The sequence below is a fragment of the Phyllostomus discolor genome, chromosome 1 (assembly GCF_004126475.2).
Source record: "Phyllostomus discolor isolate MPI-MPIP mPhyDis1 chromosome 1, mPhyDis1.pri.v3, whole genome shotgun sequence".
Classification (NCBI taxonomy): Eukaryota; Metazoa; Chordata; class Mammalia; order Chiroptera; family Phyllostomidae; genus Phyllostomus; species Phyllostomus discolor.
The window spans coordinates 91,866,073-91,877,763 of NC_040903.2; the positions used below are offsets into that span (position 1 = coordinate 91,866,073).

The window sequence follows — 11,691 nt, forward strand, 5'->3', positions numbered from 1 at the left end:
TTTTTAGCTTAAACATTTGTCTCCAATCAAACTAGTCCACTCCTTTAAAACATGCTCAATGTGTTGGAGCCATTGGGTGAAAACAGCTGATATTTTAGGAGGGTATTTCATGTTTTGGTCTGTTAGAATATTTAAATACTTGGAAATAAAAGCTATTTATCTTTGAAGTTTTCAATACTTGAAAACATTTAAGTCTAGGTTTTATAGCCGGGAGGGCTGTTTTGTGTTCCTTAAACAGGACCCTGTTTCCCACAAAGATAATCTTTGGCTTTGGCTTTTATTTCTTCCCTATGGCCATCTCCATCCACTGCTGCGTTTCCTCTCTTAAGCCTCTCCAGCTGCCTTGCAAGTTCAGTTTCATCTGTAATGACCACTTTGGGCTCCATTTGAACCTTGAAGACACCCTTCTTTTCTTCAATCTTTTCTCTTATAACAGCCACAGCTTGACTGAGAAAAGAGAGGCCTCTGTCCTCTCCAGGGCTGCGTAGTCATCACAGACCGAGGAGATGCTATTAAATTAATCTCGATGGGCATGGTTTCTGAGGAACAATTTACTCCTGCTCCCAGGCCTTTTTTTTATGGCATCCATGCTTTCATAACCATAACAAACAACTTCAATATCTGCTCAAATTTTTGACAGCCTGTGGGGTCAAATGCCTGTTAATGTTGTTAATGAGTACTTCCCATTCATGCATTCAAATTTAAACTATCCAAAATAGATGGGTCTGAGACTGCATACTTAAATTCATCATAAACATGATATTGGGCTCTTGTACTTGTCATCAAAGACTCAAGCAGTCCTCTGGAACAGGCTTTCCAGAGGCTTGTCCTTAGAGTCTTTATAATACCTTAGCAACATGATGAAGAGTGCTGGAAACAGTTTTGGATTTGGTGAATTTATCTTCACATTCGATTGCTTTCTATGGAGAAATTCTTCTTTTCGACAAATCAATGTATCCTTTTACTTTGTCCACTTTAATGACAACCGCACATTCATTCTTGCCAATTCAGATGAGTTTGTTTATAGAAGGAATACATCTTCTGCACAACTCACTAAAAATTATTGTGCCTTCAATAGTGTTGAATTCTAGCTGGCTGACATAAACCCCATTTACATTCACCATTACTGCACCTTCCACCTCAGAAAATTTGTGTTGATAAAATCTGTACAAAGAAACTGTTACTTTTAAAATGTGTCAAATACTCTCTTCTTGCCCAAACTACTTTTCACAATTGAACTGTTGTCTCAACAAGACCCTTGCATGGGAGCTTCCTGGTTTGTCTCTGCATTGTTTCATTATAACAGAAAGCCTCTTAAATTGGTTTGTACATAATTCCATATTCCCAATATCTGATCTCCTCTGCTATCTGACCGGCTTTCTCCTCCTCAGTCGTCCCCCATGTGATGTCTGATTACCTGGCAAGTCTTCAGCAAGAATGCTGGAAAGTCGGTTTAGTCAGAATCTCCCTTTGTCCCTGAGGTTTCCTCTTAGTAATTTTTTTATCCACTGTGTCTCACCTTGCATCTAGGCTACAAATCTCCACTTTTTCTTGTATTTAAAGTTGAACCCAATAACCTTCTCTGATTACAAAACTTCATTGTAGTGGTCCCTACACTTTTTACAATGGTCCTGAATAAAGTCTATCCTACTGTTCTTTAACAAAAGTCATGAATAGTTTTTTCTTTAACAAATGAGTCATAGGCTTCTCAAGGTGGCATAAAAATATGATGCACTTTGCACTTTTTTTCAAAAAGCATAAGTTATACAAAAAATAAGTTATACAAAAACAGATGTTCAAAGTGTCCTACCATCAAGTGAAAATGTGTGGCTCCTAGGAACCATGTGACAAGTCTTCCAAGAGACACTCAGCAATATACTGCTTAATACAGTAACAATGCATGTGACATTGTTTTTATTCTTTAATGCAAAACAATAGGATATACAGGGGCACTATTTTCACCTGGTCATATACCTATCTAGATTCCAAGCAGAGCAAATAGAACGTGCTTCTGAAATAGAGCATATGTTTGGCAGGCTTGTTTTCTGCTTGCAGTAGCTCATGGGAAAAAATTATATGGATCATGTATGTCAGAAGGAAGAATTGTATTTAACAAGAAGGCAAGAAAAAGAGAAACTGGAAAGTGTTTGGGATTTTCAATCAGTAACACTTGACTTCAAATTTCCAGATCCTCACTTTCATTTAGTTTTTTAAAAATTTTCTTCTGGAAAAGTGGTTTAATAAAGTAGTAACACTTACATAATAATATTCTTGTAATAGTGGAATGAGGTAATACATGTAAAAACACACAAACTGTGCTAGCCATTTAAGAAACACCTTTATAAGTATAACACACCTTGTCATAATTAATCATTTAGTTATCATGAAATTCTAATAAAATGCAAGTATTCTTGCAGATGAAACAATTGAGAGATTAAGTGAACACATTCGTCTTAAGAGTTTTAGCATATGAAAATGAAGAAATAAGGCTCTGCTTTTCCAACTCTATCGAATAACACTGGAAGCTGTTATTTCTTTGAGTTAATTTAATGTTTCTAAACATGCTGAAAAACAGTTGTTAGTTATAAAGATTGACATTTTGCTTATAATGTAGTAAAAATGGATCCCTGTCTTCAGTGTTGTTATGTTCAGAGTGAAAGTAACAGAAGCATGGGGAAAAAGTATGGTGCATGTGGTAATGTACAAGAAAAATAAGATGTTAATAGGCCAGCTGTGCGAGAGGACATCTGACAACAGGAAAGGCAATTTTAGATTCTAGACTAATCATAAACTTAGTGGTTAGCTATAAAAGGAGCAACTGAAAGAAACACAATGCAATCTGTTTAGTTAGACAGTAGATTTGGGAGACGATATTTTCTTTTCTACACATTTGAGTCTCTAACCCATTCTTGGAAAGAAATACATACTTCAGTAATAAAGTGCTTGCACCCTGGCAGGTGTGGCTCGGTGGGTTGAGTGCTGGCCTGCAAACCAAAATGTTGCCCGTTCTATTCTGGGTCAGAGCACATGCCTATGTTGTAGGCCAGGTCTCCAGCTGGAGGAGTGGGAGAGGCAACCAATCAGTGTTTATTTCCCTCTTTTTCTCCCTCCTTTCCCCTCTCTCTAGTAAATCAATAAAATCTTTTAAAGTAATAAGTATTTGCTTTTGATGTACAGACAAAAGATGAGGGTTGGAGGGAATGATTTGGGCTTCTATCAAAAATGTAATAGGTGAACCTTAGAAATATAAGAAACATGGAAAAAGGAAAGGGCCAATGAAGAAATATTGGGTTCTTAGTATGGAACCCCAAGACACAGCACAATGCCATGGACATAGCAATTAGTCAATATATATATATATGTTAATTCAATAGGTGAGTGATAAGACTATTGAATATTGCTGTTGTTACTACTATTATTATAACTAGTAGTCTTGCTAACTCTAATGATCCTGCTGTTATGATCACTATTAGCATATTCAAGACAAATTTCAAAGATTAATTTAGTTTTTCTCTGTGTGTTTTTTTTCTTTTTTTCACTTGAAAGTAAAAGGCTATTTCCCTCCATAAGCTTCTATCTTTGTGGACAAAACCAACCAATTTTAGGACAAATGTCAGTGGAATACTATGATAAGTCTCCAGGCAAGCCTGATGAGTTATTTTCCCCTACCAAAGTTAAAGCTAGCTAAAGTTAGGACTGTAGAAAAGGAGTGAGACTGGGCAGCCTCAGCTGATCCCTGGTCACTGGAAACTAACACTATGCATTACTCACAATAATTTTTTAAGCATTTTCTGCACAACAAAAATGATTGTGACAGTATCTAGGATAACATGACTAAGAGTGGGAGTACATGGAGAAACTTTTGCCCATAATCAAGACAGAATTGAACTAAACCAGTAGGCAAGCCAGCATGACTTGCCAAGGCTTTAGGCTTTGGGCTATGGAACTGACTCCTTGAGTTTAGTTGCTGGTGCTGCTGGCTAAAATATCTGTGACCTTGAAAGAACTCTTTTACCTCTCCATGCCTCAATTTCTTCATCTATAAAATGTAGATAATGATTTATGGAGTTATTATGAGTAATGCATTTGTCAATACACTAAAAAATGAGGTTCTTAATGTTCTTTGTAAATTGCCTTATTTAGTCTCAGAAGAATTCTATAAAGATCTTATTTTTCTCATCAAGACATAGGCTTAGAGATGTGACATAAGTTCATCAGGATTATTCTGTGAATAAGCAAGAGGTGTTATTATGTCCGTAGAGCATTTGAAACTAGAGACATATGTAAAGAGGAAATATAAGAAAAATGTTACAAACAAAGGTTGGCTTTTCAAAAGTACAACAAAAATACTTGTTTATCAAACAAAGCTAAGTTTATTAGACTTGTTCAATAAGTTAGAACTCCACTTTGAATAGTCTTAGGAGTACATTAGGGTTACACACACACACACACACACACACACACGGCTTTAGCAGTGAGACTGGTCAATTTTAAGGTGGCTTTTGACAAGTAGAGAACTGGTTGGCATTAGACAGAATTTATAACTTAACATTTTTGGTTTTATGATGACTCTGGGGAAGTATCTGAGACAAGTATTGATGAGCGAGTGGTATATCATGATTAGCGAGAAGTTAGTTGATTCAGTCTTATCTCCTAAGAACAGGTATTATCTGGGAGCAAGCAGTTGGGATATTTCTACTTTGTCTTAGCATGTTTTAACACACACACACACACACACACACACACACACACACACACATAAGAAATTCTGCTGGCTTCAGTTCTGAGAAGGAATAACAAAATAATGGGAAGAGACCAGCTAAAAGAGTGTCACTAAGGGTCATCTGGAGAAATCTATCTTGATTTATAAATGTTCAGCAAGGAAATTCCCATACAAGTTTGGACATAGAAATAAAGGCCTTGTAGCACATTTTCTTTTTTTATTGTAAGATTTTTTTCTAGAGGCACAGGATATAAAAATGATTTGAGTTTTGCTTTAATGTAAGAATCCAGCTCAAACTGAAAGTTATAAAAATGAATGACTTATAGAAACCCTCAATAGCAGAATCCTGAAAGCCAATTTAATGTTAACTTCTAAACTACTAGTATATAAATATCCTCCTTCTAAACTATATTTATTAATTTTCTTTTTTATTTCTCATTGTTGTCACAACCTACCTTGTTTTACATACAATTAACTTATTATAAGGAATAACATTATTGAAGTTAATTTTATATTTAAAATACTTGTAAACATTTATTAAAATTTATTTCCTTTTTGAAAAACAGAACAATGTACTCATTTGGGGAATAAATAATAATGTCCACTAACCACTCATGTCACTGAAGCACAATGACCTATCTCCATGCATGCACAAAGAGACTGAGTTTTCAGGTGAAAGAGGGAAGCCCGCACACCTGATTCATCTGTGGTGCAAAAAATTCTCCAGGTAATTTGAAAGTGATGGAAGAAACCTGATAGATATAAAATAATCCAGTGGGTTTTTAAAACTTGTATGTAATGAACCAGTATGTGTGTGTGTGTGTGTGTGTGTGTGTGTGTGTATATGAGGGGGGACCCCAAAATCCAGAATTTATTTTTAAAAATTGTGTATTTATTCAAGCTTTGTGCAGTGGCAGTATCGTAGCCAATGAGGTTTATCCGAGGTGCGATTATTGCTAATTGAAAAATTGTGTATTTATTCTTACATGTTTAAACTTCAATCACCTTCAAAGTACTCTCCATTTGATATAATTCACCTATTGAGATATTTTGTCTCAATAGGTGGCTCAAAACTGTTTTTGAACTAGTTGATTTTGATACCTTTTAATGCTTCTACTATTTTTTGTTTCACCTTTTCTACAATGGCAAAACATTTCCGTTTGAGGACTTTTCACCCAGGGGAAAAAAAAAAATTACTCAAGGCAAGATCTGGTGAAGAGAGAGGATGGGGCAGGGGAGTTATGATGTTTTTGGTCAAAAACTGCTGAACACTCAGTGCTGTGTGGGCAGATATGCTTGTAAATCACCCATCATGAAATGGGCAAACACATTGAAAGAGCCTTCCAAAAAACTTCACTGAAGCCAAATGCAGCCTCTCACAACACCACCAGCTGGTACAATGATGCAGATGGGTTCCTAGAACACTCACCTAGCAGAGGGACCTTGTACTATAAGGAATCCATGCTCCAAGAAATAATTCCATTTTGGGGTTCTCCCTTGTATGTCTTTGTGTGCATATAAGTTTATTAATTTCAAGGTATTATGTATTAAACACTGGACTGAGAGGTACGTAGAAAAGATCTGTAATAAATAGCCTTTGCTTTCTTGGAAGGTACTATCCAGTGAGGTCCTTTAAGTTTGTGTACAAGTCACATCCATATATGAAACTGTATGGGCAGCTCTGAATGAATTGCTTAGATAACGAGCCCACTGAGAGTTTCAAGTCAGAGAAGCATCCTCCAGTTAGAAGTAATACTGGAAAATTAGGGAAAGTTGAGTAAGATTTCTGTAGATGATCCTTTCTCATGTTATGTTCCAGCATTCAGAATTGAATGTTGTCCATTCTACAATCTATATGTAAAAATTGTTACTAAATCTACTACTGAAAGTCCTCAGGACATAATAGTGGAGTGATAAATAATAGTTCAGAGTTACCACAAATTAGTCAGTGAACTTCCTTATACAATTATGAAATTGTTACTGTGAATGTTGCTACAAAGAAAAGTGCCAGGAGGCATTGATTACTAAACTCATTTAGGAAGTCAAGAATGAATATCACAAACCAAGTGATGATGAATCAATGGGAGGGAGTGGAGAAAGTGAGATGATTCTAGGAAGAAGAAGGAAGTACAGTGAGTTTCACTGACATGAGAAGTCCAGTATGGCCTGGTCACAGAGAACAACACAGAAGACAGGATGAGGAAGGAAAGGTTTTGGGTAGGATTGTTGCATTTACTTTTTGCCCTAAAAAAAGTAATCTAAGTAAGGGATTTTATGATTCTATTGGCATTTCAATAAATATTACTATGGGTTTAGACTAGATAACTGGTTGGAAAGTACCAAGAATGTAGGGTACCAAATTAAGAAAAAAACTATCATATCAGTTTAGGCAAGAGTAATTTGGGCTAGAGGGTAGGCAGTGGAGATGGAGGAGAGTATACTGCTTTATGAAGTATTGGGATTGGTTTAGTGATAAATTTGATATTCATGGCATGTAGGGGAAGAATTGAGGATGACTCCAAACTTATGATTTGTCTAGCAAGACAGTAATGTTAACTTCAGTAGAGAACCAAGTTTACAGGGAGCTTACTACTTTGGTTTGAAAATGCTGATTGTTAGGCACATCAGAGACATTAATTGAATGTTTAATATAGTCACAGATGCTTTGCTTATCAAATCAGAAAATGGCAAAAAAGGATTAAAAGCATCTGAAATAAAAACTTTTATGTAAAAGTTAAGAATAAATACTGGTAGTTTTAAGTTATAGACATAGTCACAGCATTTTCTTCAAAACATATTTTGCTTAAAAGCAAGTCAATAAAAATAAATTAGAGACTCTGACATCAATAATAAAATAAGGAAAAATTTAAAGGGGAAATATCCAAATAACAATTGCATCAAAGACCATATAATTAATTGTTTAAATGGTTTAGTTTCAATTTTTAATTTCTATTTATATACTTTTTATGAGTTCATACTTTCCTCCCAATTAAATGATTCACTGTAATATAGAAGTCTGTAATTTAAAAACAAAATCTTAAAAATTCAGAGTGTTGAAAATATTTTAAAAGTTAGGTATATAGTATTTGATATATTTGCTTTTTATTAGTTTCTAGAAGTCATACAGATATATCATTTCTTGAATTATAGGTGACACATATGTCTGGCATGTGGTAAACACATGAGAAAGGTCAGACAGATATTACTATTCATTGTAGAATAAGCACATTCAAAAAGATGTTCACCAGACCAGTTACCACGATGTCCATGTTGTGGGCATTAATTTAATTTCAGCAAAATGATTCCACCTTCAACATAAAATTAATGATGCTAATGTGAAAGCCAGTTTAATAATTTTGTTTCATATTTAAAATATCATTAAAGTTCTTGAATGGGGGCTGATTTATGGTAATGACTATGCAAAACTTTGTTAAGTAAATATTAAATTCTGTTTATAGACTAATTCAGTTTCTGAGGAGAACAGAAAACATGGAGAGTTTAAGCTTAGTTTTTGTTTTTGCAGATTTTTAAAAAAACATAAAAATTTTTGTCTTATTTGAGAATCTTAAAATTTTTGCCATTTAAAACTATCTGCACATTAATAAAATATTACAGAGATGCTTCATACAACTTATTTGAAGACATTTCAAAATAGGAGCACTAGACTAGGGATCCAAAGATGTCACTTCAAAGCCCATGTGAACAACTGATTAACTATGTAACTGATATCAGATTCACTGAACCACTGTATTCCATTTTCTCATCCACATATTGATGTTTGAACTAAACAATCTTTGAGGCAGGAGATCCCAAGATGTGGTTCTTTGACCACCTGCGTCAGCTTAATCTGAGTTACTCAGTAAAAATCCTAACTCTTTTTAAATTATTCTAACTTAGAATTACAGGAACTAAAGTACTGGAAACTACATTTTTAAGCAGTTGAATCTTACACTGGCTGATTTTCAAAAATTGCTTCTTTAATTCCATCACTGGGATTATACCCTAAAAACCCTGAAACACCAATGCAAAAGAACCTATGCACCCCAATGTTCATAGAAGTAAAATTTACAAGTGTTGGAAGCAACCTAAGTGATAATCATTAAATGAATGAATAAAAAAATTATGGTACATTTATACAGTGGAATACAATGTAGCAAAAAGAAAGAAGGAGCTCCTACCCTTTGCGACAGCGTGGATAGAGCTGGAAAGCATTATGCTAAGTGAAATAAGGCAGGTGGTGAAAGACAAATACCATATAATCTCACCTATAAGTGGAATCTAATCAATAAAACAAGCAAGCAAAATATAACCAGAGACATTGAAATTAAGAACAAACTGACACTAACCAGAGGGGAAGTGGGAGGGGATAATGGGGAGAAAAGGGGGAAGGGTTTTCAAGGAAAAGATATAAAGGACACATGGACAAAGCCAAAGGGGGTTGGGATCAAGGGTGGGAAGTGGGGATGGCTGAGGTGGGGGTAAGTGGTGGTGGGGAAAACTATACTTGAACAACAATAAAAAAGAAGGAAAATTGAAGATAACAAAAATTGCTTCTCTAAAAACTATTGAATTTCCAATTTATATTTTTCATTCAGAAGAATACAATTCAGACTCCAGTTCAAAGCTTTCAATGAAGAGCAATGTACTACTTCAGGAGATGAACAATGAAATTTGAAGCCCTCTCTAATTGTTCCATTTATTTGGCCAAAAACTGTGTTTCTATAATTTATACCCACTCAAAGCAGATACAAGTGGAAATAATAATAATGGTAGCAAAAAGAACACTAACATGCATGGTGACATTTTAAACTCATGTTTATTCTAGGCATCAAAGCTATATTATCATTTTGGAATAGTTATGTATAGCTGCATGCTATTATAAGGCCACCAAAAGCTGTGGGATTATAAGAACAAAGCATGAATCCTTTCTAAATGTAAAGTGGAATTTAGAGTCATCCACACAGTGTGGGAGGAAAGGAACTTGGATATTTATAAAATGAGAGTAGCTAACGTTTAGTGAGTGCTGTTTGGATTCAGTTTAGCAATATAAGTTGGTTTTTAGCCTATACTAAATACTGTACACTTTAAGAGATTTACCCCAAATAACTGTATTTTTTTTTCATTTAAGACAGGGAATACTTTATTAAAACCCATCAGAGAAATGGACTGGTTGGTCTGTAACAAAACATTGTGTTTTAAAGCATAGGCCAGTAATTGTTTATGAGTATACATGGCTACAATACAAACTAACTCAACAGACCACAACTTTTCAATGTTTAACCAGAATAAGATTCTCTGCAAAAGCAACACTATTGTGACAGTTTAACTTTGTCATCCTTCTCCTCCTTCCTCACCCTCTCCTTCAGCAGAATCCACACCAACCTCCTCATAACCCTTCTCTAGGGCAGCCATGTCCTCATAGGCCTCCAACTCTCCTTCCTCCATGCCATCACCCATGAACCAGTGGACAAAGACATACTTGGTGTACATCAGGTCAAACTTGTGGTCCAGGTGAGCCCAGGCCTCAGCAATAGCTGTGGTGCTGCTCAGCATTCACACAGCTTGCTGTTGCTGTTCTTTGGCCAGGTCTCCCACCAGGCACCACAGTGGGAGGCTGGTAATTAATTCTGACTTTGAAGCCTGTGGGGCCCCAGTCCACAAACTGGATGGTATACCTGGTCTTGGTGGTAGTGGCAGCATTGATATCTTTGGGAACAATGTCATCATGGTACAATACACAGCAAGTCACTTATTTACCATGGTAAGGGCCACATTTCACCATCTGGTTTGCTGACTCAAAGCACGCTTTGGAGACACATGCTTTTTTTCTGTTACAGAAAGCTGTTTGTGGTAGGCTTTCTCAGCAGAGATGACATGGGCATATGTGGCCAGAGGGATGTGGATGCAGGGATAAGGCAACCAGATGGTCTGGCATTTGGTCAGATCAACATTCAGGGCTCTACCAAACTTGAGGGAAGCAGTGATGGAAGACACAATTTGAGCTATCAGCCTATTCAGGTTCGTGTAGATTGGGTGCTCAGTACCGAGGTTTCTACAACAGTTACAATGTCATAGATGACCTTATTGACAACCATGAAGGCACAATCAGAGTGCTCCAGGGTGGTGTGGGTGATGAGGATGGAGTTTCAGGGCACCACTATAGTTGTGGAAACATGGGGGTGATGGAGGGGCAGTAAGTGGAAAACTCTGGCTTGGACTTCTTGCCAAAATCAACAGAGAGATGCTCCATCAGCAGGGAGGTGAGTCCAGAACCAGTTCTGCCCCCAAAGCTGGGGAACACCAAGAAGACCTGAAGACCTGTGCACTGGTCATCCAGTTTCCGAATTTGGTCCAGGACGAGGTCAATGATCTCCTTAATAATGATGTAGCATCCACGAGCATAGTTATTGTTAGCATCTTCCTTGCCTATGATCAGCTACTCAGGGTGGAAGAGGTGGTGGTATGTGCCAGTGCAAACTTCAGCAATGACTGTGGGTTCCAGGTCTGTAAATAATGCCCTTGGCACATGCTTGCCAGTGCCTGTCTCAGTGAAGAAGGTTGAAGGAGTCATCTCCTCCACACCAGTCTTGTCACTTGGCATCTGGCCATCAGTCTGGATGCCATGTTCCAGGAAGTAGAGATCCCAGCAGACATGATCGATCTGGACACTAGCCTGGCCAATGTGGATGGAGATGCACTCATGCATGATTGTTGCTCTGCTGTTGCCAAGCAGATGGCAAAGAGGAAGATAGGTTGTTGCTTCTTACAGCTTGACTCTTAGGCAGCCGATGTAAGTGAATCTGCCCAAATTATTGTGATATTTACCACTCTATATTAGTAAGAAATTTCCTAAATCTTAGAAGACTTCTGACATATTCTTGAGGAGACATGTTTTTAACTTACAGAATTTGAAACAAAGAAGTTTCATGGAGAAGATTACTGACATATCAGTAACATGTTTGAGTATT

The 11,691-nt window shown here is 36.5% G+C and overlaps 3 pseudogenes; 1 reads left to right on the plus strand and 2 right to left on the minus strand.

Annotated features, from left to right (window-relative positions):
* Positions 1 to 230: 230 nt before the first annotated feature.
* LOC114491982 lies at positions 231 to 4,023 on the minus strand (annotated as a pseudogene).
* A 1,599-nt stretch (positions 4,024 to 5,622) lies between these two features.
* On the plus strand, positions 5,623 to 5,804 carry LOC114493518 (annotated as a pseudogene).
* Positions 5,805 to 10,054: 4,250 nt separating this feature from the next.
* LOC114492609 lies at positions 10,055 to 11,429 on the minus strand (annotated as a pseudogene).
* Positions 11,430 to 11,691: the final 262 nt, after the last annotated feature.